The sequence below is a fragment of the Canis aureus genome, chromosome 34 (assembly GCF_053574225.1).
Source record: "Canis aureus isolate CA01 chromosome 34, VMU_Caureus_v.1.0, whole genome shotgun sequence".
Lineage (NCBI taxonomy): Eukaryota > Metazoa > Chordata > Mammalia > Carnivora > Canidae > Canis > Canis aureus.
In genome coordinates this window covers 20111113-20138759 of record NC_135644.1, presented here as the reverse complement: position 1 = coordinate 20138759, position 27647 = coordinate 20111113, and the positions used below count along the sequence as shown (strand labels likewise).

The following is a 27647-nucleotide window of genomic DNA, read 5'->3' as shown; positions in this document are numbered from 1 at the left end:
GAAAAAAAGGCAAAACATGGAGACCTTTCAGGAGGCTTAGGCTGGGTGAAAGCTGTGGAGGCACTCAAAAAAATAGGGTCTAAATTCTGGTTCTGTTTTGAAGATAGTTCCAATGGGGTTTATTGACAGTTTTCATGTGCTAGAATAGGAGAAGAAATCAAAATAATGGAGCAACTGGGAGTCAAATATGATCAGTAGACATAGAGAAGGTGACAGCAGGATTGAGCAGAAAATCAGAAGTTCAGGTGAGAACATAATAAGTTTAAAATTATTGGCATCCAGGGTGCCAGGGTGGTTCAGAGAGTTAAATGTTAGACTCTTGATTTTGACTCAGGCCATGATTTCAGGGCCACGCACTAGATGTGGAGCCTGCTTGGGATTCTCTCTCCTTCTCCTTCTGCCTCTCCCACTGGTCTCTAAATAAATAAATAAATAAGTTATACATTGAAGTGGAGATATTGAGAGGGGCAGCTAAATATCAGGCATGGAGTTCAGAACAGTCTTGACAAGGACACCAAGTGGTTCAGCAGTTGGGCATCTGCCTTTGACTCAGGGCATGATCCTGGGGTCCTGGAATTGAGTCCCACGTCGGGCAAGCCTGCTTCTCCCTCTGCCTCTGTCTCTGCCTCTCTCTCTCATGAATAAATAAATAAAAAAAATATTTTTTAAAGAAGTTTAAAAAAAGAACAATCTTTATAGAACATACAGGTTTGGGAGTCTTCAGACTATAGGTGATAGGTAAAACCATGAGGCAGCACGAGATCACAAAGGCAGTAAATATAAATTAAAACAAGAGCCAAGTCTTGAAATCTGACCCTCTCCAATTTAATTAAGATTTGGGAGAGGAGAGCAGTACCACCAGAGGAAACTGAGAAAGACTAACCAGTAAAGTAGGATTGTAACCCCAAAGATGTGGCTCCATGGGTCACAAGTGAAGAATGTGCATCAATGAGAAGGGAATGATTGGTTCTGTCAGTTGCTTCTGATGGGTCAAGCAAAAGGCAGATTGAGAATTAGCCATTGTGCTTAATTAACACCATGGAGACCACTGATGGCCTTGATGAGAGCAGTTTTATTTAGTGTACTGGTGAGATTAAAGTCTGATTTAGGGAGGTTTAAGAGAGAATGGGTAAAGAAGATTTAGTGTGCATAGATAATTATTTCAAGGAGTTTCTCCACAAAAGGGAGCAAAGAAAGCAACAGTAACCAGAGGGGAGATGGCATCAGGAGAAGGTTGTTATTTTTTTAATCAAAGAGATAACAGCATATTTATAGGAAAATAATCCAACGGAGAGTGAGGGATTAATGACATGGGAAAAGGAAAGAATTACTGCTTCAGTGTCCTTGACCAAGCAAGATGGGATGGGATCTAGTGCATAGAGAAAAGGAAGATAGTGGAGAGATTTTTAAATATACTTTGACCCTATATAATGTCAAGGGGTCATTTTAAAAATAGTTCAAGGAGTCCGAGATTCAGAGTGGAGGTTGGGAGCGCATTGATAGGTGTCTGGGGTTGTTGTCACTTTTTTTCCATGTTATTAATTTTTTAGCTCTTAAACAGTGGCCATGAGGATAGCAGCCAAATATATTTGATCTACTCTGTGTGTCTGGTGCCTCACATGGATCCTGGCACATTAAATAGGTATTTAATAAATATTTACCAATTGGCTGATTAGATGAAGGAGATATTTTATTTTCTTCTCCTTTACTTGTATTTCTTAAAATTAACTTAACATTTATTGCTTTTTAAATTAAAGAATGAACATTATTAATCTTTTTTTTTCTAAAAAACGTTATTTATTTACTCATGAGAGACACAGAGAGAGAAGCAGAGACCCAGGCAGAGGGAGAAGCAGGCTCCATGCAGGGAGCCCGACGTGGGACTCGATCAGGGGCCTCCAGGATCACGCCGTGGGCTGAAGGCAGGCACTCAACCACTGAGTCACCCAGATGCCCCAAGAATGAACATTATTAATCTTAAAGAGATTCCTGGATTCAGGAATCTATGATTGATGATTTCAAGTGAAGTACAACATTTGAAACAGTCTACCTTGGGTGATTGCTAAATACTGTGTAATTTTGAACCAAAATTAAAGAATTTATTTATTCATGAGAGACACAGAGAGAGAGAGAGAGACAGAGACACAAGCAGAGGGAGAAGCAGGCCCCCTGCAGGGAGCCCAATGTGGGACTCAATCCCAGGACCCCAGGATCACACCCTGGTCTGAAGGCAGATGCTCAACCGCTGAGCCACCGAGGCATCCTTGTGAACTAAAATAATGTGCACTGGATGCCAATAATTTGGTAAAGTTTCACATTTATCTAGTAAAATATGAAAACAAGCTCCATTTTACAGATGAGGGAAACTGAGGCTCACAGATATTAAGTAACTTGTCTGAAACCACAATGAGAAGTGAAAGACCTGGACCCATTCTGGATCCGTCTGACTCTCCGCTCCTTTCACAAAGCTGTCTGTTGCAATGCCAGCACCCTGCACAAAAATCTTACCCAAATGCCCGGTGCAAAGCTTTCTTCAAATCAGACTCCTTCTGAGCTGTTTCTTCACCACAAAAATTCAGAACTGCCTTCTATTAGCCTCTTAGGATGTCTAGAAGCACATTTGAATGAGGTCAGATTGTCCCCCAACAACATAATGTACAGCCAGGATGTGTTTGATGGTAGATACCTATCTAGTACCCAAGGGGTGGTGCGGGGAGAGACGCCCCTTCCCATATTGAAAGCCATCCTAATCTGGGACCCTAGAAAACTACAAAGCAGAAAGTGAATTACTTGTGCTTTTTTCAAAAGTGGAATGCCAACTGACTGAGGGAAAAGTAGAGAACTTAAGTCAACGTTAGCTGTGTTCGGATCTTTTAAGAACTTGTGGTGCATTAGTAAGCGTTGTAAAAATCTTTTCAAACAACATGAAATCTACTAAGCAAAAGGTGAACGCTTCCTCCGTATCTCCCTCTGATTTACCCCCCTCATAACTGATAAGCACAGTCCACACAAGCCAGGTGTCCTCTGAAGCCTTTTTCTGTATACAGTAAAAAACCCAGTATCTTAGTGTTTTCTTCTTTGGAATCTACCGATGACCCACATTCATGTTAACACTTGCAGAGTATTTCACACTGCGAATGTGTCATTACTCATGCAACTATTTCTATATGGAAGGACATTTGAGAGTCTCTTCAGAGTTTCACTATTGCGGATAGTGCTGCAACAGCATCTATGTATTTCCAAAGAATATGTTCCTAGACATAAAATTACTAATCGAAAGTTTTGGCCATTTGAAAATTTTGACAAATTATGCCAAATTGCGGAACAAAAGAACTGTGTCCTCAACAATGTAGGCAGAAGCCTGCTATCAAAGCCCTTTGCCAACACTGGATATTATCAGTCTTAAAATCTGCCAATCTGGGGTGTGTGTGTGTGTGTGCGTGTGTGCGCGCGCGCGCGTGTGTGTTTTATTGGTGTCTGAGGTTTGTTGTTGTTGTTTTGGGTGCCTGGATTTTAATTTGCAGTTTTCTGATTATTGGAGAAGATGAGCATCCTTTCATATATGTATTGGCAGTTGGTATTTCTTTTCTCTGTGAGGTACCTGAATAGAATTCAAAATATGCTCAGCTTCTCAAAGATTTCTCCTTTTAGTTTTTACTGAAATATTACAGAGGGTACCTGAATTTCACCCAGAAAATAATAGTGTATATGTCCAGGTCGTTATTTTCAAAACACAAAGTATTTATTTTCGTGGAATCTTTTCTTGACTATAAAAGTAAGTTGCAAAAGATCCAGGTGTGTAGAAAACTATTAAAAAAAAAACTATTAAGAAACCATTAAGAAAAATGTTAAAACCACGTACAATAACAACATGGGTAGCCACTAGTAACATTTGGGTTAAGATATATATGTGGTTAATGTGGTTTTATAATACACCATTTTACAAAAGTGACAAAAGATTACACATTTTGAAACCTGCAGTATTATTTTAAATTTTAAAATTTTATTTTGCTTTTATTGTGAAAATAATGCACACTCATGGTAAAGCATGCAAATACACAGAGAAGTGTGCTGTGGAACTCAGAAGTTTCTGCGGCACCCTGCCCTGGTGATTTTTTGGTTTATTAAATTACTTCCTTAAAACCTGCCTTATTATTTTGGCATTCAGACCCATATGGAAAGCCTACTTAAATAAGAGTGAGGTAGAAATTCCCTCAAAATATGCACTGACAATAACTAATCCAGAATTTTGCTTTCCCTGAAGTGGCATACATAGCCTTGGGGTTTGAAGACATGATCGGAGTCCCATTTCTGCCATTTAAAACATTAAAAACTGCTTCATTCCTTCTTGGTTGTAAAATGAGATTAGTAACACATACTTCTCCAAGATATTCTGTGAATTAAATGACAATACTGCCTGACACATGGGAAAGTGCCCAATAAATTTGATTTGACTTTGAATTATCCAAACTACTCTATATAACTGTATTTATCTTATAACTAGATTTATACAGGAAATGATGTTATTTTCACCTCATTTATTCATAACCCAAAGTCTGTCTTATCACAAAGATGCCAGAGAAGATTTCTTTTTAAGTACTGTGTCATAAAACTTAAGAGCTTCACCAGGTCATAACATTTATTATTTTCAAGCAAAGGGAGTCTAAACTGTTTGAAATCATTTACGTCCTCAAAATTAAGAGATACATAAATATGAACAAGCACATAAAACCTACAAGTAGTCCCTGGTTTTGTTGTTCTTGTTTTTATTGACATGAGAGTGATATATTTAATCATGATATCTTAATATTTCTGTGAAGAATCTATTGTGGACAGGAGTAGTCTCTAAATAAATGGTTTAGCCAGAATGATGCCAACAATTAATATAATCCATATCTGTGGCATTTTTCAGAACTACTCCTTTAGGAAATTCTGGTCCAGTCTAAATAAAATGAGAATTAGCTTTTAAAAATATTTTCCCACTACTTACTTTCCTATCCTTTTAACTTTTTAAAAATTGTTTTACTGAGGTAATGTCTATGATTTTTTTTTTTTTTTTTTTTGGTAAGTTGTAAAAAGACTTTTATGGCTTACTTAAGGGAAACACTTCTGCATTCTGGATTTTTTTGAATCTAGCTACTTAATCTAATCTTAGTTATATTGAGGTTGCCTGAAAGGCCTTGAAGGAATAATTTTGAGCTGGTGTTTCCTATTGTAAAGATATTTCTATTTATAATCTGCGCTAATAGAGACTGCATTGTTATGAAGTCTCCATCTTAGAACCCTACTAAATCTGATAAGGACGAGACATGGTTGTCATTTTTTTTCAGCGTGAAAATATGATATTGTTTCCAAGACTCAAAACTAAAATCTATTCATTTAATTGGGAGAGTTGGAAGTCAAGGTAATAAATGTGAATTTATACTTGTGTGACCAATTTGAAAGTTTATATCTACATCTACTAACCTAAGGTAACAGCAATTGCTGCTTATGAAACTAGGCTAATAGAGAACTTGGCCTCTCTAACATTGATAGTGCTGGGGTTCAGTCAATTCTTTACTTAAAAAATATACCCTAGCTACTTACTCAACCTTAATTTAAGCTTAACTGTGGTCCTCTCAGCTACATAAACATTATTGTTCTCAATGAGCTGTTACATTTTTCTTCTGTGTTATTCCATGTAAATCTTCACAAAATTTCTCAAAGACCCATCTCTTTACTAGCACTCAATTTGGGAAGAATCGAAGGGGTGGGGAATATGATACGATCTAGCATGACAATGCTAGATAGAGACCCTATTTTTCTTTATCCATTAAAACCCCTACAAGGCCACAAAGGCTCTAGAGTACAATGAAGATTCATTGTTATGGCCGCCTGAAGGAGCTTTCAGTTTTTCTGTAGTCCATATGGTACAGATGATGTGTCTTTCCACGTTTGTATTGATGTCTAGAGATAATCATCAAAATGACCTTGGAAATGTGCAGAGGAAAAAAAAAATCAGCCCAGCCCATGGTTATCCTATATAGTCTGTGGCTCCTCACTGAAGTATTCTAACATTTTAGAGTGGGAAACATAATCAAATATTTAACAATAAAATTGTTATTACATGTGTAAGACCATGAGTATTCTAAGATCTGGCCAAATAACCTTAGCCTTAGCAAAGAATTCTACATGTAGTAAGATATAAACATTTTTCCCAGACTATGCTGATCCTTGTTAATGATTTGAGGGCAAAAACAAGGACATTAATAAAAAAAAAACTACCAAATTTTCAAATGTCACTGGAAATGCATGAACAAAAACAGAAAAGAGAAAGGAAGAAATGCAGGCCAACTGAAAGAAGGCAAAATGTTATTCTGATATTGTAGAATGCTACTGTAAATAAGACCCTGTTTTAGAGAGCAATTTACTATATCAGTGAGCCTGTGGATGAATTATGATGTGGTCCTGTGGGAGAAGGAAAATCAAGGGGAACAGAGTGGACAATTTATTTTGAGTAGAGTGGGGATGGTATTAACAGCTCAATTAAGTGCCAGCAGTTTAGAATTAGCTAAGAGTCATTGTCTTCCTGGGACAGATAAATTCTAGCTGATATAACTTGTTTTATGTTTCACATAAATGTGAACTAAAATGTGCTTACATTGTTCTGTTGATAACAGAACAAACCAAAAAAAAGGCTTCATCTGCCGAGTAGAAATGAAGACTCATCCACCCTTGTTTCCTAGCTCACTGTCAAGGCACAAATTCTTTTATGTTTCTGCACTTAGATTAATGTAGATGCATTTTGATGGGAGAAATTTGGCCCAGTCTATTCTGAATCTCCCCCATTCTTACCTGTCCTACTTTCTCCCTCCAGCACTTGTTCCCTGGTGGACTGTCTTAGGAGGCCACCATCACTCTGTAGGTAAATAAGGTTTTTTCATCATTTGTTCTGCACTGGGTTCAGGGCTCTGACAAGAGCAGAGGTCAGCTTTTCCTCAAACACAGGTTTTTTTTTTTTTTTGCATTTTTACTATTCTCACATCATCTTACTTGTTCCACCTCACCTCCTGAAGACTTATTTTCCTTTACCTCTAAAGTCACTCTTTCAGGTCTACCTTCTTTTGACATTCTCCATCATTTGTTTTCAGAGCTAGATAGCTTTTACAGTCCCTTCCTGGGCTACCACTCTGTGATTCCAGATCTGCCTGAGACTAAACATAATCCCAAGGTCATTCCCACAGGGAGTGTTAAAGCTCTTGTTTCACACTTATTGGATCAAGCTAATACCCCTGGAATTGGGGAAAAAGTGGAGTCAGTTCAGCTCCACTCCGAGACCTAGGATAGACATACTGTTACGCGTTGTCTCCACCCAGTACAAACTCTATAAAAGAATATTGAAACAGACATTTTGAAAGATCCCACCAAGAGAAAATGAAGTATCCTTCACACCTTATTTCCATAGTGCCTTGTTTATTCCCACCCCCCCCCCAAATCTTTTAGTCTCCTCCAATACCCAAGAGGATAGTGGGAACTCCTGCTGTCTCTCTGTTTGCCCCTCATCTTTCTCCTTCTCTGTTGTCCCTAAGTGCTAAATCACAAGAGGAGATGGGGAAATTACACATTAAAAACTCTCCTGTGTACCCAGCAATGGCAGAAGTCAGTTTCAAAAGCCCCTGCAGATCTTGATAATAACTATTTCTTTCTAATTCTAGCTGTTCGTTGTTAAAATAGAAAGCCAGGAGCAGAACAAAGTCATATTTCCAGAGGAATCTAACTGGTAGCACTTCGTAACAAAGTAGAAATTATGCTTACTAAAGTGCTGGTTTATAAACTATGACTATATCATAAAATCCTGGGTTACCTCTTTGGATCCACTAGTAAAACAGGAAAATGTAGATAATTCCAAAAAGATTAGCTCAGAACTCCCTACACATTTAAGCTATAATGTCAACCTGTCTTCAAATGAGCCAGATACAGCGAAGGAAATCTTCAAGAGTATTTTAACAGTCACAGAAATTCGATAAATACAAAAAAAAAATATGAAAAAGCAATCATGTTTATTTCCAGTAAAGAGTCTAGCTTATTAATTCTCATGACATGATGATAAATCAATAAGAGAGCCTCCGTCCTCGGTTTATGAAGACTTTATAAAGAATACTGGCCTCCAAAATATGGAAAATTCACTCTACTGGGAAAGCTAGTGTTCTCATGTAAAATCTCTGATCACTTTCATTTATAAGCATGTCGAGCAGGGTCACTCAAGGAAAATTTAATTAAAAGAGAAAAAGGCTATTAGTTTGTCTAAATAGGGAAACCGTAATTACGTGGAATTCCTTGTTAATATAAGATGATACACTGTAATAGCCTCATCACAGGAATTCCACTTCTTGGTGCTCTGCTTCTTGGTGCTCCTCAAGCCCACCCCTACTACAGACCCCTGCAGCCATCTAGATCAGTAATCTGGTTAGGAAACCAAACAGTAGTTGCAACACAGAGCTCATCCTGACAGTATTAAGGTGAGTCATGCTTTGGTGTTGACAACATAGTTGTCAGCTATGGACAAGATGGGATAATACAAGGTGGTATTTATTGAGTTCACATGGATTGGTTACTCTGTTAATTGCTTAATATTCATATCTCCTGTAATCTGCAGCAACCTGAAAGGTACAGACTATCATTACCTTCCTATACAGTTATTTACAGGCCCCATATCACTCCCTCCTTCCCTGAAGATTGTAGCACTTGTCTCACCAATACTCTCCCTAACACCACACCTTCGTAATTTTCGGATTATATGAATATCCGTGTAGATGATATCCAGTAGTAGCTTTATGACTACCTTCTCCAATAGTGTTCTCTTTTACTTTCCTTCTGTGTACAAACCATACAACTTTTTATCATCAATAATTGCAGTCCTTTCATGATCTCAATCTTAAGGAGCCCATTCTCCAACCACTAATTCTTATCTTTCTAGCTCCTTCCCTCTAGTAATCTGATTCTTTTAAAAAAAAAAAAAAGATTTTATTTATTTATTCATGAGAGACACACACACAGAGAGAGAGACAGAGACACAAGCAGAGGGAGAAGCAGACTCCATGCAGGGAGCCCAACACAGGACTCGACCCCAGGTCTCCAGGATCACACCCTAGGCTGAAGGCGGCACTAAACCTCTGAGCCACCTGGGCTGCTCTAGTAATCTGATTCTTATAATTCTTCAGCCTCATTAGGACCTATAATGCATTGATCCTACCACCTTTCCATTCATATCTTCCTGAAATAAATGAGATTCCGTGGTCCATGATTGTAATTGCTTTCTTTAATTTACCCCTGACTCCCTACCTCTTTTGCTGGCATGATCCCAGCCTAGGTTCATACTCTGCCTATTTCATACCTATTTCTAGCTGAACATGGCTGGGAAAAAATGTGCAACTATTTATTAAAATATTTAAATTAATAACTGCCAATTCAACTGAGCTGTGTTGGTAGCCACCAATCCTATCTTATTTTCCAGATCCACCCAGTTCTTTCCAGATTCTCTCTTCTTACAACAAAACTTTAACACTATCCCCACCATCTTCAAGATCAGCTTATGATCTTATTTTCTCTTTCACTGGAAAAAGAAGAGAACTTTCTTAGGTTCTCTCCTGGCCTACCCATATCTCTACTTTCTATTTGTCATTATGGATGAACTGTTGATGTTTCTATTTAAGACCAGATGCTCAGCTTGTGTACTGGATCTCATTCCTTGTCGCTTACTCAAATATATTTCTCCACTAGATACCCTCTCTACTATATATATTATCAGTATCTCCCTCTTCTATATCATCTCTATCAGCATATATTTTTTCCTTAAAAGTATCTTTTCTCCTACATTAGCTTCCACTAACTTCCTCATTTCTATCTACTCACTTAGTAAAACATCTTGAAAGAGCTGTTTGCATTCTCTGGTCAGGCAATGCCCCTACTGCTTTATCAAAACTGCTTGTCAAGGTCACATTGTTTTCCATGTTTCTAAATCTAATTGTAAATTCACAGTCTTCCACTTACTTGACCTATCAGTAGCCTTTGAGAGAAAGGATCACTCCCTCCTTCACCTAACTCCCCACCTTTTTAAAACCTTCTTTACTTTGCTGTCAGAAAAATCACACTTTCCTGGTTTCCTCTTACCTGGTTTGCTGTCTCTTCGCAGTTTCCTTTGCTGGTTCTTCCTCATTTCCTCAGTCACTGCACATTGGCGTGCACAGGTCTTAGTCCTCAGACTGCCTCTCTGCTCTGTTTATGGTCTGGAGGCTTTAAATATTTGCTCAATGGAAAATTTTTATCTTTAGCTAGAATCCTTCTATGGACTTCATCTCATATGAATAGTTAGATAGAGCTACCTATTTGACTTCTCCACCTGAATATATAGTAGGCATCTCAAAGTTAATTTGGCTGAACCTGAACTCCTGTTCTTACCCATCCTTTGGAAAACTTTTGCAGGCTTTCCCAGCACAAAGTGCTAACACCCTCCTTGAAACTACACAAGTGAGAATCCTTGGAGTCGGGTTGTCTCCTCTCTTTTCTCCCACTCAATATCCAGCAAATCCTTTTGATTCTACTCTAAAATATATTCATAACAAACCATTGTTTGACCATCTTCACCTGATCCAAGACACCATCATCTTTCATCCAGATTAGAGTAGCAGACTCCTAACTTGTCCTTCTTTGAACCCCTGCTCTGCTACAGTGTATTTTCAACACCACAGCCAAAATCATCTTTGACCTTAATCAGATCATTCATTCCTCTGCTCAAGATCCTCCAGTGACTCTTTATTTCACATGGAATAAAAATCAAAGTCCTTAGCATAGGCTACGAGTGATAGCACCGTCTCCAGCTCTTCTTACTCCCTGAGCACCTTGCCCAAATCTCTGGTCTTATCTCCTCTTCCTCCCTCCCTTGCTTACTATTCTCCAATATTTTGCTTCCATGTTATTCCTGGAACATGCCAGAGCCTTTGTACTTACTATTTCTTTCTGGAATTTTCTTCACCCAGCTATTCTTATGGCTCATTTCCTCACTTCCTTCAGGTCTGCGCTCAAATATCACTTCAGAGCGAGGCCTATTCTAATCACTTTATTTAAAATTTGCCAACCACTTCCCATGTTTCACTTTACTCTCCATCCCTTGTGCACTTACCACTATATAACACACTGTATATTTTATGTAGTTGCTTTCTTTTTACCTACTTATTTTGTCTCTTTCATCACCTACTTCCACTAGAATGAATGTTCCTAGAAGGTGAGAAAAAGTTTGTGTCTAGAAGAATACCTGAAACATAGTATATGCTTAATAAGTATTTTTTTCAAGAATGAATTTCATTTCCAGTTTAAAGATGAAGCTTAGAACATATAAGCCCAAAACCATAGAGCAAATTTGCTTGCTGCTAGGATTGGAACCCAGGCAGTCTGACTCTCGTGGCTTGCCAAGTGTTCTTCACCCAGGCCTGATTACCAGGTACTGAAGGAGGAGCTGGAGAGGCAACAACAAGTCATACCTTGATTACTCAATAATGGTGAAGCTGGAGGCTGAATCTTAATAGATGAGTAGGCATTAGCTAGATGAAGAAAAGAGGAGATATTTTAAGTGATAGGAATAGCATCTACAAAGATGTGAGGTATATAGTTGCATTTTATGTTCAGTTCCCTATTCCTGGGAGATAATAATAATGAACACACACGCACACACACACACACACACACACAAACACACGGGATTTGATAGAACATAAGACTGAGGCAGGAAGCAGAGTCCAAGTGGTGAAGAGTCTTGGAACCATGCTAAGAATACTGACAATGAGTCACTCAGGAGTTCATTAGAGAAGTTTCTTGATTACAGTTGTTTTAAATTGCCCACCTGGTGGCAGCATGAAGGGGAGACTAGTAACTAGACTTGGTGCCATAGTCCAGTTCAGCAAAGAAGCCCTGGCCTTGGACTGTGGCAGTCAGGATGCTGCTGAAGAGGCAGAAGAAAGAAACTTTTGGAAGGAAAGCCAGTTATTGTTAGTACCTAACTAAGTAGAACCAGGAGTGACAGCAGGGAAGCATTGAGGATGATTCCAAGTTTCTTGACTGTAGCAGCAGAGTGGTGTTGCTGGAATAAGACACAGGATGTAAGAGAAAAGTGTCTGGTGGTAACAGTACAGGTTCATTGTTGGACACACTGACTTTGAGACACCTCAGGGAAATCCAAGTGGTGAATGAGTCTGACTGTCTAGTGAGATGTGAAGATCAGAGACACAGACAGGAAGGGCACCTGCGTAGAAGTGAAAAGTCAAACCCTAAGAGTAGATCAGACGGGCAAGGCAAGGACAGGGTACACAAAACAGGGGGTCAGGAATGCTGGGGAATACCTAGTGGGAAGGGTTGCAGAAAAGAGGCTTGACTGGAGGGGAACTGCCATGGAAGTCAAGAATCAAAAGTCAGAGAGGTAGAAGATAACTAGAGGAATTTAATGCAAGTAATGGTATTAGAATATTTTCAAAAGGGGAAAAGGTAAGGGGAAAGTTTCTTCTGGAAAGTTCAGTTTTAAAGGAATGGTGGGAGCACATACCTTATTAAAGAACGGATGAAGAATTAGAACAATTTTCAAAAATACTGGCAATAAAGAGGAGAGAAGGGGGCAATATCAAGATGGCAGTACAAGAAGAGTTTTGTTTTGTTCTTTGGGTGAGATAAGAAAACTGTGATCTAGGCTATTAGTTACAGCAAGATTACCCTCTATTTTTTTCCTTAAAGATCTATCTATCTATCTATCTATCTATCTATCTATCTATCTATCTAAGGGGGGGGAGAGAGAGAGAGAGAGAGGGAATGCTGGGGGTGGGGGGATGGCAGGAAGGGACAGAGGGAAAGGGAGAGAGAATCCAAGCAGACTCTGTGCTGAGCATGGAGCCCATTGCGAGGCTCTATCCCACAACCCTGAGATCACAACCTGAGCCAAAACCAAGAGTTGGATGCTTGACCAACTGCAGCACCCAGGTGCCCCTACCTACTAGTTTTTTATGGCTGGTACCAATCTGGTTGGCTGTTTTATCTATTCTGAATGGTCAGAACCCAGAGTCATTAGTTAATGCCCAGAGTCCCTGCTAAATATCTTTAACATTCTCTTTTTAAATGTTTTTGATATTCTCTCAATTATAGGCTGAGGGGAAGAAAGCAGAGAAGAGGAATGGCAATCTTTTATAGCAGAGGTCAGCAAACTAAGGCTGAGGGCCAAATTTGACCACTACCTCTTTTCAGAGTCCCTCAAACAAAGAAGGGCTCTTAGGTGATTGAAAAAAAAAATAAGAGGAACATTTCACAGCACATAACAATTTTATGAAATTCAAATTTTGGTGTCCATATATAAAGTTTTATTAGAACATGGACACATCCATGTGTTTCTGTATTGTCTACAGCTGCTCTTGCATTAGAGCAACAGAGTTGAGTAGTTGTGACAGCCACCATATGTCTTGCAAAAATCTAAAATATTTACTATCTGGTCTATTACAGAGAAGACTTGTTGACTACTGATTTATAGTACAATTTCCAAGAAGATAAAGGAAGATGGGATCAAGGTACATAAAGGGGTATTGGCCTTGAACGGGCAAATGGATACTTGATCCTATGAAGTTGGGAAAGGGTGAGAGGATTGTGCAAATACAAACAAGTTTGTAGCTAGAGGAGAAAGAGTTCGGAGCCCTGCATCACATCCACCCCATGCTCTCAGTTAAATGCGCTGGCTGCCATCGACCATGACATTCTGGAGGACAAAAACTGTGTCGTGTTCATCTGTCTCCCCCACAGTGTTCAGCACAGTGCTTTCCTTTCAGCCACTCTCACTAAATATTTAATTGAATCCCAGGTGAAACTCTATTATAAGCACATTCCTAGAAACCTCTGCCCTTAGGGCCTTGCATTTAATTCTCTTGCTATCTGGGTTCACATTTATTAAAGTTTGATGTTATGTTTAGAGGTGTGAAAAGCATGGAAGCTGGCTTCCTATTTAGTTAATTTCCAGTTCGCTAAATGGAGGCAATATAGCAGAGAGTTAATATTCTTATTCAAATTGACCTGTTTTCCCCCTTTTTCAGCCTGAATAGTTCCATAAATCACTAATGGGTTCTGAGACTAAAACTATACAAATAGCATTTATTAAGCTACTAACAATGTAAAAAACAAAAACAAAAACAAAAAAGAACCGCCAGAGAGTTGAGAAAGTTAAGGGGGAAAAATTATTACAGAGTACAATATATGGCAACCCTTACTTATTTTATTTAGCCAGCTCTTAAGAGTTTGGGTTTTAACACCCTTGGCTATATACTACTCACTCACAATTCACAGTCTCACACCTGCTCATACAAATATACTGCCAGCCTGGACCTGAGAAGTGCTTAAATTTGCTAATGAAGAATTATCTGAAAGCACAAGAACAGTCCAGATGACCAGCTTGAGTTTAGTTTTATTATACCCCCCCCCCACACACACACACATTTATGTTCACCCCAATCACCCAAATCACCAGATCTCTCTTGTTTACCTAAGAAGTAGCAGCATGATAGTGGTAATCATATTGCAATACATAGATGTATCAACACGATTATACACCTTAAACTTACACAATGTTATATGTCAATTACATGTCAATAAATTAATAAACACCAAATTAAAAAAATAACAGCATCTATGTGAAAGTCTCTGTGATTTTACCTCCTAATCTATTATGAATGGAAAAATTAATTTTTCAGGCATTCAGCTATCTAATGTTCTTTAGTCTCTTCAATAAATCTTCACATCTCCAAAGGGAGTTAAACATGTGATAACCTATAATGCTATTCATCTTGCCATGATCGTCCTTATCACTAATCTTCTATCTAGTAAGACAGAGATTGCTGAAAAGAATACTCTAAAGTGACTGATAGAACTGTAGTGCTTGGACACAGAATGGATCTACGCGTGCAACCTCATAGCCACGAGCACATTTTCATACTGTCATACCACAGCCTCTAATCTACAGACTAACTCTTCTGTAGTATAGTACCAACTTCTAGGAAAGTGATGTATCAGAAACTGTTAAGTGAGAGAGAATGAAGAAGATGTGGAAAGAAAAAGAAAGCACAATAGGCTGCCTGTTAATTCATATGGGAATCGGAATATAGGAATATAGTTTCTTCTTTCTGATTGCATTATTTTCAACATATACAAAATGTTACTTCTTTGCTACTTTCTTCAATAAATAACCCTGATACCAGAAAAAAAAAAAAAAGCAGTGTTTGGTCTGTGAAGGTGAGAGAAACAGCAATAAAAATATGGTCTGTCAACTGTTGATTTCTACCAATAAAGGTGTACCACTAAGATTGCTTGTTCTAAGTGGTATTAAACTCCTCATAAATAAAGGCTAGGGAAAACAGGATATGGTCGTCAGTTGTACATGCTTTTTTCCAAATGTCTTATTTAGGCTTTCTAACTGAACAACTTGAAACGCATTAGACCAAGATAAATGTTGGAAAGCTGACTTTAATAAAAAAATGAACTAAACATAATTTATTAGCAGACTGTTCTTTGGAAGGTGTCCCAGAGTCATTCATGAAGTAAAGAAAAGGGATATAAAATGGAACTAATAGTTGTACTAATGAGAAAAATCAGGTTCTGTTGCCACCGTTTAGCTTTGACACATTAGAATTTAAGGGAATATAACTAAATTAAGAGATCTGTAAGAATGAATAGGAAAAATATTAAATTTGTGTTTTTAAGTCATCTTTCTGCAATCCTATTTGTTCTATATTATGGAATTACTCTCTATATCATACTTTTAAAAAATGCACAGACTTTTTTATTTATCTTTAGTCCAAGGACTAACGGTTACAGTTAGGAAGCTCAAAAACCTTTTAATTGTTTTACCTGGAAGTCTCTTCCTTTTTAAATGATGGAGGGAATAGAATTTTTCCTAAAAATATTTTTTGAATGGGAATATCAAACTTAAATAGTATAGATATACTCCTTCTAGAGGCAAAATAAATTGTTCAGTGACTTCTCTGTAAAGCCATTTTGTATCTTTTTTTTTGTAAAGCCATTTTGAGGATGACCAATGGTTACCACCCTTTGTTAGCACTCCCCTCGACCACACTTTCCATAACCAACTCAGGACGATGCTTATCTATCTCTTTTCCTGCATCCTCTTCTGTCATGTTACTCTATAGCCAGCCTGAGACGTATGCTATCTTTTTCCTCGTGGTTCTTGATGAATGTTTCTGACTGCTCCAAAGCTTTCCCATCTTCTCTGAGTGTCCACCAAACCACCAGAAGTCTGGCTGCTATATTGTCGCATTTGCTACCAAACTGAGCTCGAGTTACTCAAATCATTCTTTTTTTCACAGTAAAATCACTGTGGTAATCAGGTGATAAAGTATTACCTAAAAGCAAAGCTCAAAATATTTATGTATAATTTGGTGAACTACTCAATCCGATCTGAAATGCAGGTCCGTATGGGGAACCAGATGTTGTCCCTTTATGTACTTGGCTTGTCGATCTAGTTTTTTAGTGATCTGTCTTTAATCTCTAAACCATTTTTTTCATTAGTGTGTATGATGTGGTTTGGTTCACTGAAGCTTAAACATTCAAGAGACCAAAAAAATGTTATTATTTTTATATTTAGTTAGCTGTCCACTTTGTGTGTTTAAGGCCAAGAAACATCCCTTTAAACCCTATCCATTCATCTAACATATAAAAGGAAATACTTTAATTCCTTATATTAGTTACTAAGGACTACCACTTGTCAAATATATTCCTGCAGTTAAATAATAAAAAGCCAGAGCACTTGAGTGAAAAAAAAACATTTCTCTAAGCTAAGAAAATGGCCACTTGAAGTATTTATGCCTTACTTTTCCTGTCGGTAAAACAGGATAAAGTTACAAGTGATCTTTCTACTTTGCATGGTAACTTATGAGGGAAAAAATTGTTTAAAACATCTCAGGAGAAAATTCAAGTCCTTCCAAAGGTTGAACAAATTCAAGTTCGGCAGCACAAACTCCCTAAAAGGCCACGTGAATTTGGACTTATAAAGACAGAATGGTTGAAATCTTTTTTCTTCCTCTCCAAGAATAATTTCTTACTTTTTCTATTCAGTAATAATTCTTCTGTTTGTTCTGTGTTCTTTTGATATTGTACAAAAAGTCATTGCAATTTTGGCAATATAGTCACTGAATCCCAAAATGGACTGTTCATTTGAATTTTATTTTCTCTGCAAATATTATAAAATTACATTTACTCTCTCTTCTACAAATTTAATGCCAATGTTTATAAAATTGGTGCAATATAGGCCACATTAAAAGCTCTTTGGTCCTGTGAAATTCTTCATTACTAAATTGAAATTTTACTATTTTCCACGGCACGGTATGCCCCTTTCCTGAAGAGGAAATAGGCAGTTGTGATAGACAAAAACTTAGGAAGGAATTTCTACTTTGTAAACCCTTTTTCTTTCTGGTCCATCTGTTGTAGGTTTGATGGGGGATAGGGGTTTCTCATTATCAATCAATGTCTGAAGCAGTATTTCTTATGTTAATGACTATTGAAGTCCAGTGAAATTAATGCTAAATGAATACAAATGAAAAGCTCCTCTACATGTGATATCAACACATGGACATTTTTGTCTACCTTATATAGTTTTGACAATATGAGTTGACAGAGAGCCTCTATGGACAGAAATAGTCCTCTTAAAATGTCTTACCTCTTGGCAGATGTGTTGATCCAAAATATGAAAATGTTTGTAAAGGCTCATTAGCAAAGCCTTGGTACCTCTTGCTGTGCAAGTGTCTGTATTCTCAAAGAACTCTACCTATGACTTCAAAGAGCCTGTGTTAGGTAAATAAATGTGTGCAAAGTAACTGTGAAACACATCTTTTCTGCATTTGAAGGAAAAGAAGGAAAGGGAAAAAATTATTGGCAAGAGGCCTAGTAATAATGATTCATATTTGAGAAACAGGCTTAAAAATTTTATCAGTAGGAGAAATTTTCAACAAAGGTGTAAATGTGTTGCCAACTGTGGAATGGCTATAAGAGGAGGTAAATTGCAAGATATCCTATCTGATCCAATTTTCCTAACTGTTGTGGGGGACGTGGAGGGGAAGGGTATGCAAGATCTCCAGCTTTTTATGTCTTTTTTTTTTTTTAAGACAAGCTCCAGAAACACAAACTGGAAACTGGTGTGAAACAGTAATTCTGTCCTCTGAATAACAGCCTGCAGGTTACCAGCATCATCAAACATTCTAAGGACAGCTTTCTAAAGGCCCGTGTATACTTTATGTTCTAAAAACACACTCACAAGAACTTGTTCAACAGCAGTGAGCATCTCTAATGTGAAAGCCTTGAGGTAGGCTCTAAGGATATAAACATGCACATGACAGAGCCTTTATCTTTGAGATCCCAGTTTATTGTTATCTTTCTAGAATGCAAACACATTAATACTGTATGATGTTGTAAAATGTATAGTCAAGTAATAAACATGAAAGAGAGAGAAAGGAATGCTTTCTTTCTTCCCATGTGCAGAGGATATGGAGATAGGCTTTAAAGGGACAGCACTTGTGAGCCGAGTCTTTAAAGGGACTCAGAGTTCACCTGATAAGAAATCAGAGGGGCATCTTACAATTCATACTGTGCTACGGACTGTGAGTGGGCTTCTATTCCAAACTCTCCCATTTACAGCCAAAGATTTATTGGTCAATGCAGATTAAACGTTGCCCCTCACTTTGTTGCCTGGGAAACACTTTCAAAATCTATTATGGTTGGTTCTTACCTATGTACAATTAATATCTGTACCCAAATTCACTGACAGTGTGTTTGGGTTTGGATGTCTCAGCATCATGCCTGTCTGGGAGAGCAAGAAAGCAAGAGTTCAGTTGCTGGACTTCTGTATGGCAAGCACTCTCCAAGCATAAGGGAGACTTAGTATGAAGACACTAATATTTTCCCAATTCAGCATTTCACTCCAGGCCTTCCACTTTTTCTGTTGTTAAATTTCTACTGGAACTACATAATGCCCAGCTACAGATTTTTTTTTTTTAATTCTCAAGCTCTTTCTCCATTTTAAACATGTAACATGTCCCTCTAGTATCCTAACTAGTTTTGCTATAATACAATCTCTTTCCTCCAGGCAAGTGAAATAATTCACTACAATAAGAAGGAAGGTTCCTCACTCACACCTTACTGCGTCACCTGCAATCACCCATTTGGGTCCATTGCCACTGAGACAGGAGGTGGGAGTAGATAAATGAACCTCCTTGTAGTGTCTCAGTAGTGAATTTAGGGAAACAACATAGTGTATGATTTCCTGAAGAAAGCGTTGGAAAGATTTCTGTTCATCAATCAAAAGCAATAATGTCTTAAGGGAGCCTCGTAGACAGGATGGCATCAAGCACCAAATCCAGCCTGAGGATAGAATATGGAGACAGAGTTCAATTTCCCTGACATCTAAAAGCTTAAACTTACAGCAGTTGAAATCATTTGAACAATATTCTTATTTTGAAATGCTTTTCTTATTATTAAACTAATTCTAGCATAGTTAATTTCAACCTAACAATTCAAATATCGTTAAATTTTACATTGTGTTATTAGTAACAGGAAAAAGAACACCTGTGAAATACATAAAAAGCTAAAATTGAAAACCAAAATCACCTATTACCAAATATCCAAGAGATAATTATTTTTATGATTTTTATGCTATTTTTCCAATCATTTTATGCTTTTATATATTTAAAATATTGAGATCAACGTGTGCATATTGCTTTATAGACTCACATACTCCCTTAAGGCCTTTAGTTCCTCTCTAATCTTTTTCCATGCATCTTAATCATAATAGTATTTGTTAGTATTTCTGGTGAATTTTTTCACTAATTTTGGAAACATTTTTTTTTGTTTTTATATAGTCAGAATGATTCTGATTCTAATGGCTGTCTCATATTGAACTACATTAATAAACATGTATTAAGTATATTTAGATGATTTCAAGTTTTAATTATTCTAAGTGTGGTTTCTTGAAATATCTTTGTATTTAAAAGCCTTTTTCTTTCTGTAGTCCATGAAATCATAAATTTATTGCTGGTACCTGGTTCTGTAGTGGCCACAGAACATAGTAAGTTAGAGTATGTTGGAAGTGGGGCGATGTCCCCATCAGCTTCCTGGGTCAGAGGAGCACTATGTAAATACAACGTAACAAACATATACAGACAAGGTTAAAGTCACTCCACTGTGAATGGAATGGAAAACAGTAACAATATGATGCTCAATTTTTTTCTCAGCCATCATAATTGCATGTTCCACAGATGACTATCAGTAATTAAAGAGGCAAAGATCCCAGTTATGCTCTGGCCTCCGAAGAGTGGCAATTGCTGCAGTATCCATGGTTGTCAACTAAAGTTATCTGAGATCATAATACTCAAATAAAATGTGTTTACACTTTTCTCTATTCTTAATCCCACATGGTTTGCTATTGACACAAGAAATTCTTAGGATATCCAGATAGATTTTATTGAGACTATGATCAAAACTTGTTTTCACTAGTTTATTTATGAGGCTAATGGCTTTTTATTTCAATGGCATAGTTTTAATTCTAAACTAAAACAGGTATGAAAAGAATATCTATCCTTTAGCCTGACCACCCAAACTAAATAGCACCACATTCTAATATGAAGGGACACGTATATACTATGATCACATATGGACAGAATAATCATATTCCAGTATAGTAAGGGTGTATAATTTTCTTCTCTCTACAGATAAAAATTAGAGCCAAACATGCTTGGATCATGGTTTCATGTAATCGTGCTCTTTGATAAAAATAGACATGAATAATGAATACTAAATAGGAAGCTGACTATATGAACAAGAAAGAAAATGCATGCCTCATTTCAAAGAAGCCAGTCACTAGCATTAATAGCAAGCCACAGGATTAAGCTCATTAAAATATTTGCCTAAAGGAGAAATCTAATTTATTTCTTGTATTTCTTCATGTTGTATGATTATTAGAAAGTATGGATGTGGATTTTGTGATCTGGATCATGATTTTAATCTGCACAGAACACATATATTATATATATATATATATATATATATATATATATATATATATATATATAACCACCACAATTAAGTTCAATTGATGGTATTCCAGATTTGAAGTTTTATTATGGACAAGCCACCTTTGTTCTTTTTTAACCTTTAATCAGGCCACTGAGAGAAATCCTATACTCTTACAAGTTATCTGTGATGGAGGGAATTGCGTATCTGGGTAATAGTTTCTGTCTGTGAGCTCCTCTGGCAGGCATTGAACACACAAGGGGCCCAGATGGCATCTTTGTATCCTTAAAACCTTATACTCTTGCCTGATACATGGTGGGCCTTCCGTGTTTACTACTGAATGGCTCTACATCTAAGCTTCTTTCGCTGTTTCTAACCATGGCTAGTGGTGTCCTCATCCATGCTGTCTCCCAAATTAAAATTCCTGGATTTAGGGATTTTGTTCACTTCCAGACTAAATATCTGTTGATTTACTTTCTCAATATGTTTCCTCTCAGTTCCCTGGGGTGCCACTATCTTCGTTCAGAGCTTTGTAAATTTTCTGGGATATTTCAACAGTCTCATTTGGTATCCCTTCTTCTAGACCCTCTCCAATTCATTCTCCAGAGTTACCTAATAAATCACAAACAAGCCACTTAAATACCCGGGGGTACAAACTGATGCCAAGGTGAGTTCCAAACATCCCAGCATCCCAAATGCACCATCCCATGAAGATCAAATAACCCTACCATTCTCACAGTGAAATTTTTAGTTTCCTTCACACATATATTAGTCATGCCTCGGAATCTATATATTCCAGCCCTCTGCCTAGAATACACTTCTTCTTTTCCAAAAAAGAACTCCTACTCGTCCCTTGAGATTTATTTCCCATGTCACCCCTTCTGTAAAGACTGACATGACTGCTTTAGGTTACATGCTCCTAGTAGAGCCGCACTGCATTAAAGCCATACTGCCTGGGTTTGGATACTGATTGTTACATTGGCAAGTCACTTAACCAATCTGGGCCTCAATCATCTTATCCATGAAGTAGAGATGGTGAAAGTAGCTATTTCATAGGCTTTTGCAATGGTTACATGAGTTAATTAATACATATAGAGTAAAGCACTTCAGTCTTAGTAAGTGTTTGATAACTATTAGCTATTTTTATATAGTATTATTCACTCCTGTCCTGATGTTCTTATATATTCTTCAATTATAAAACCTACCCCGTTATGCTGTAACTCTTTCTATCTGTTTCTACCTCTAGATGGACAGCCACTTAGTTTGTAGACTGTGACTTATTCATCACTTTAAGCTATCAGAGCAATGGGGATCCCTGGGTGGCTCAGCAGTTTGGTGCCTGCCTTTGGCCCAGGGCATGATCCTGGAGTCCTGGGATCGAGTCCTGCGTCGGGCTCCCGGCATGGAGCCTGCTTCTCCCTCTGCCTGTGTCTCTGTCTCTGTCTCTCTCTCTCTCTCTATGTCTATCATGAATAAATAAATAAAATCTTTTAAAAAAAATAAACTATCAGAGCACTGAACCAGTTTCTGAGCACATAGTACTCAGTGAATGTGAAATGAAAAAATGTATGAATGAATGAATGAATGAATGAATGAACAAATGAATGAACTCAGGTAAATAATATGCCAAAGCTGTTTCTGTATAATTCTATTATATAAGCCAAAGTAGACTCAGCCTGTCAGCCAAGTATTTACAGACTTACATGGATGAGATAAAATATAGGAAACTTTTGTGCGTGCCTTACCCCAATAGCAGCCCTTTAGTTATGGTGCAACCTTCCCATTGACAAGGAAAAGCCACCAATCCTATTAAATTATTCTTTTTTTTTTTTTTTACCTGCTCAGTTTATGTTTGATTTTTGCTGATATGCTGTTTGACTCCATATTTTTTTGTCCCAGGTTAGACATCTAATTCAGCAAAGAAGAAATCATTGTAATTAACTTTGATGGTTACTGAGAAATAAATGTATTCTTTGTGTTCTCAGGGAGGAGGTTTGCTTCATTTACTCTATTCTCTTGATAAATGCTGTTTTCTAATGCCTTTGTGGTGATAAAGAGACTGAAGGGTAGCGGGGAAATCTGGATACTTTCTTCTCTGGGTCACTTTGCATAAAGACTTCTTACAGCCATGTTCCCATGATTTATGTACATAATTGTATGTGCAGTACAGCAATTATAGAGCTCTTCCTACCATTTAACCTGCATCATTCTGAGTGGCCATTCACTGGCCACTTAACATCTGCTACCTTGGTAGCCTCATATCCAGATAGAAAGAAGATGCAAAAGGATAAAACTCCCAACAGGCTTGTTTACTTTGGTAGGTAAAGGTGTGTATGTGTGTGTGTTGTTTCACTTTGTGTCATCCAAAATTACCTGTTTTTTTATCTTTACAGAACGAGGGCATATTTGTCATTTCCCTACATTGTTTTCCTAACTTAGGAATCAGTCAACAGGGAAATATAAGTACTCTCCCCAACGTACGTTATATAGGGAAGGTCCTGTTGCTTTTGTCTTTTGCAGTCTCCCAAACACAGCATATCTGATAGGAACAATTTTTCACAATATCTGAATGTTGACAAACTGAGGCCAATACGAATGAAAATACTGGTGACATGACTAAATCTGTCTAACAAAACCAGTTTAATGCTCTCTGCTTGTCATATCTTTGGTAACTGACTCATAGAACCATTGACTTTTAAAGCCGTAAAAGATCAGAGACTGGCTCGTCCAACCTTCTTTCTTCATGACTAATTCTTTTCTTCTCATTCCTCACTCAGTATCTTTAGTTCAGATGCTCATCATTTCTTCCTATCTCCTCTTCATCAGCCTCCCTGCTGCTGCCTCAGCTCCCCATGGTCTAGCCACTTCCTAAGTGTCAGAGCTGCCTTCTTTACCACTTTGACCACACCTCTTTGCTTATGTGTTGGTGACTTTTCAACATCAATGTTGCAAAAATCTCCTCATCTCAAGCTTCAGAGCACTCCTAGAAAGATCATCAGATTTCTCTTTTCTCTTTCATCCTCCCATCACTTGCCTGTCATCCCAATTTCCTCAGAGTTCCTCTCATAATAAAGCTCTTACATTGGTTCTGGGATTTTCCCAAAGCACCATTTTGCAAATGGGAATTACTATGTCTCTCAGCTACTTATGCAGTTTCTTTTCTATTTGTTCAGAAACCCCCTTCCTGCAGTACAATCTTCTCAGATAACTCAGTCCTTCTTATTTTGAACCCTCCTTGAATATTTTTGCTTCTCTTTTTTTCATGCTTCCAAGTTGTAGTTCCTTTTTAATACACCCATTCGGTGCCTTCATTTTATTGAATGAAATTCCTGGACTTCACTGAATATGTGTATCAGATTGTAGTTTTGTGTACTTTAGGTTTATTATATTGTCTCTGTCATATGTTCCAGTTAGTCATTGCCGAGTAACTACCACAAGGCTTAAGTCGCTTAAAACAGCAACCATTTTATTATATCTTACGAATTCCAACAGACAAGAATTTGAGAAAAGCTCAGCTAGGTGATTCTTTTCCACATAGTGGCAACTAGAATCATTTTTTGGTGTCTATTTGGTGGATGGGTAGGTTTTGAGGGGCCAAGATAGCACTTTATTCATGTGTCAAGCATCAGGAATGGCTAAGATGTTGGGCTCAGTTGTGATTGTTGACCAGAGAGTTTATATGTGGCTTCACCCTAGCAGTCTTAGGGTACTCAGATCTTTTCTGTGGCAGTCAGACTCCTGAAGAGTGGTCCAAGAGGTTCAAGTATAAATGGCAACATTTCTTAGCACTGCACTGAAATTTCCAAAACATCAACTTCGCAGCCTCTGTTGGTTAAGCAAATCATTAAGACTACCTTAGAATAAAGGTGGGGGAAATGAGATTCAGCCTCTTGATGAGAAATATAGCACAGAATTTGCAGCTATCATATGTGTGTGTGTATTTGATAAACGATTCTTAATTACCGTAATGATTTTCTGATTTTAGTAAACAATACTTAAAATGTAGAAATTGTATTGATTGTACATAAAATGCATGTTAAGTCAATAATATATTCAAACTTGAAAAAACATGTCCATACTTTACTACCCTCCTATAACATGTTCAGCAACTTCTTTCTTTCTTTTTTATTTATTTATTTGCTAGAGAAATTAAAATCTTCCTAGGAACAATGTATATTTCATTTTTTATATCCCTAGCAACTGTTTCAGAGCTTGGTACATGGTAACCTCTCAATAGGGGTTTGTTGAATTGAATTGAATTAGCCCTGGATTTTGATGCTGACATGGGCAACTTATTGACTTCTCTGAATTTGTTGTAAAGGAGGATGAAATGTATCAAGAAAATCCTGCCTGGTCAAGAGTAAATCCAACAGGAGGTGCTGGTATATATGCCAATTAATACGGTTCCAGGAAACACACGTGATGGTATAAGTACCTCTCCTCCATCTTCCTTCATGCAATTGAATGTTCAAAAGATCATTCATTTAGCATATCTCTGCCCAAATTACTGCATGAGCTCAATAGCACACATTTTGGGTCACATTTGAGTTATACAATAAGCTTTGGTTATTTTGTAGAAAAGGGAGGGGGCAAATGAAATGATTCTATGATGCTTCTTTCTCATTAGAGAAAAACCAAGCCAATAAGAGTCAATTGTAAAAATCAAATATCTTTTTTCAATTCACAGTTTTTAGTGTAACAGTAAATTAAAACATCCTTTTAATCTTGGATGGAATTTGCTCCTTTAAGTTGTGATCTTGTGTTTCTCTGTTAATTTCAAATTTTAAGAATTCTTGGCTGATGAAACTGTTATATAAGCAGAGGCACCATTGTTCATTGTGTAATGTGAGAATCAGATGCTCTGCTGTAATTCTCTTGTCATGTCACTGACAGAGAGTTCCAGAATTTTTTTTTTTTTTTTGGAAAGATGGGTATATTTTGTAATTTGTTTTAATCCTAAGATAATTTTATGAGTGTTGTTCTCAAATTAGTTACTACTTTATTTCTATTTTTTTCTGCATGTAATAGAATAAAATCATCTCTTGCTTCTGTTTGTCTCTGCTAGTAGGATAATGTGTTTAAAAATTCTTTTCAACAATCATTAGGATTTTACATCATCTTTTCTTATTTTACTAATATTCGTTGACAATGCTTGATTAAGGCCAATTTAGAGAACTAAACTATAAAAATATTGCCATATATTAACATGACATACTTCCCAAAGACCTTTCTCTTCCTGTTTGCAGACTTAAAAATTAAAGCACGAGATGCTAGAATAATTCACCAAATGACCAAGGTCATTTAAGACAATAGCAGACCTGGAAAGATTATTACTATTTCATAATCATTCTGTCCTTTTCTAGATCTTTCTAGTTCTGTTGTCCACCTTTAAATACCTTTTATAAAATATTATTGGACTAAATAGGCTTTTACATTTAAGTTTATAGACTATGGTCTTTCCATGGGAGACTTATTATTTTGCCGGTATTTGTTTTAATTGCTAGTTATTTCTATATTCCTTGTGTTTGATTATTTATTCTCCTTATTGTAAATTATTTATTCACATGCATTCATTCAAACTTCACATACATGTAGTTTTTATTTCCAATTTCACACCCCGTGCCCTCCCTTTCCTAAGATTTTGGAAGTAATTTAGTTTTCTGCTGATTCTTTCCTTCCATTTGGCAACCATTTTATTCACTGTTTTTGAAGTGATGCAGTAAAGGAAAAATGGCTGCCTTTTGTTTATTTCCTTGTACATTAACATGATGACATCAGCAAAGATATTAGCTAGAATGTACATATCTTTAAAAACCTAGAAGCACATCATAATATAAGAGCACCGTTTCCCTTTTTCTTTTAATGCCCCAAGGTTTTGTGGCTTTAGCGTAGCTCTTGTGTGCAGAGGAAAAAATGAACATGAGCATTTTGGAACAAATAAATTAAAATGGTGGCACTTAAAACATAGCTAAATAGTTTTCAATGTTAAGAAAGGCCCACCAAAAGGCATTTACTTACGTCACAAAACATTCTAAATCAGTGTTAACCCAACAAATATTGTAAAGAACAATGTTAGGTCATTGTATACAAGGACTGGGCTATTTAGCTACACTTGCCTAGTCTGGCTTAAAATTATTTTTAAAAAATTTCAGTTGACAACAAAAATTTTAAGTGGGAGTTGGTTCCAGAAAATAATTTCTTATTAATGGAAGGCTTAAGCAGGTATATACGTTTACTCATTTTAAGATTACTGTATTATTTACAAACACTATTAAAATGCACTGTACGTCTAACTATACAGAAAATTTATTTTCTGGTCTTCATTTATGGTGCTTCCATCCTTTCCTTCTGTGCTCTTTGTTGCACTTTGCATGTATCTGTCATAAAATTTCAACTGAGATTAGCAAGCAACAAGCTTTCAATTACCAATTCAATGTAGATAGATTATTAAAGAGATAAGAAATTGATTTTTTCATCAACTTCCGATAACTAAATAGCTTTTTCATTTGGAAATCCACAATCCATTTTTGAATGGGAGGAAATAATTTTAAGCAATTATTTAATTATTTAAAAAAACA

At 37.0% G+C, this 27647-nt stretch overlaps 1 protein-coding gene across 2 annotated transcripts in view; it reads left to right on the top strand.

Annotated features, from left to right (window-relative positions):
- CSRNP3 (cysteine and serine rich nuclear protein 3) overlaps positions 1-27647 on the top strand; it is a 189423-nt gene that overhangs the window by 71131 nt on the left and 90645 nt on the right. The window lies entirely within an intron of this gene.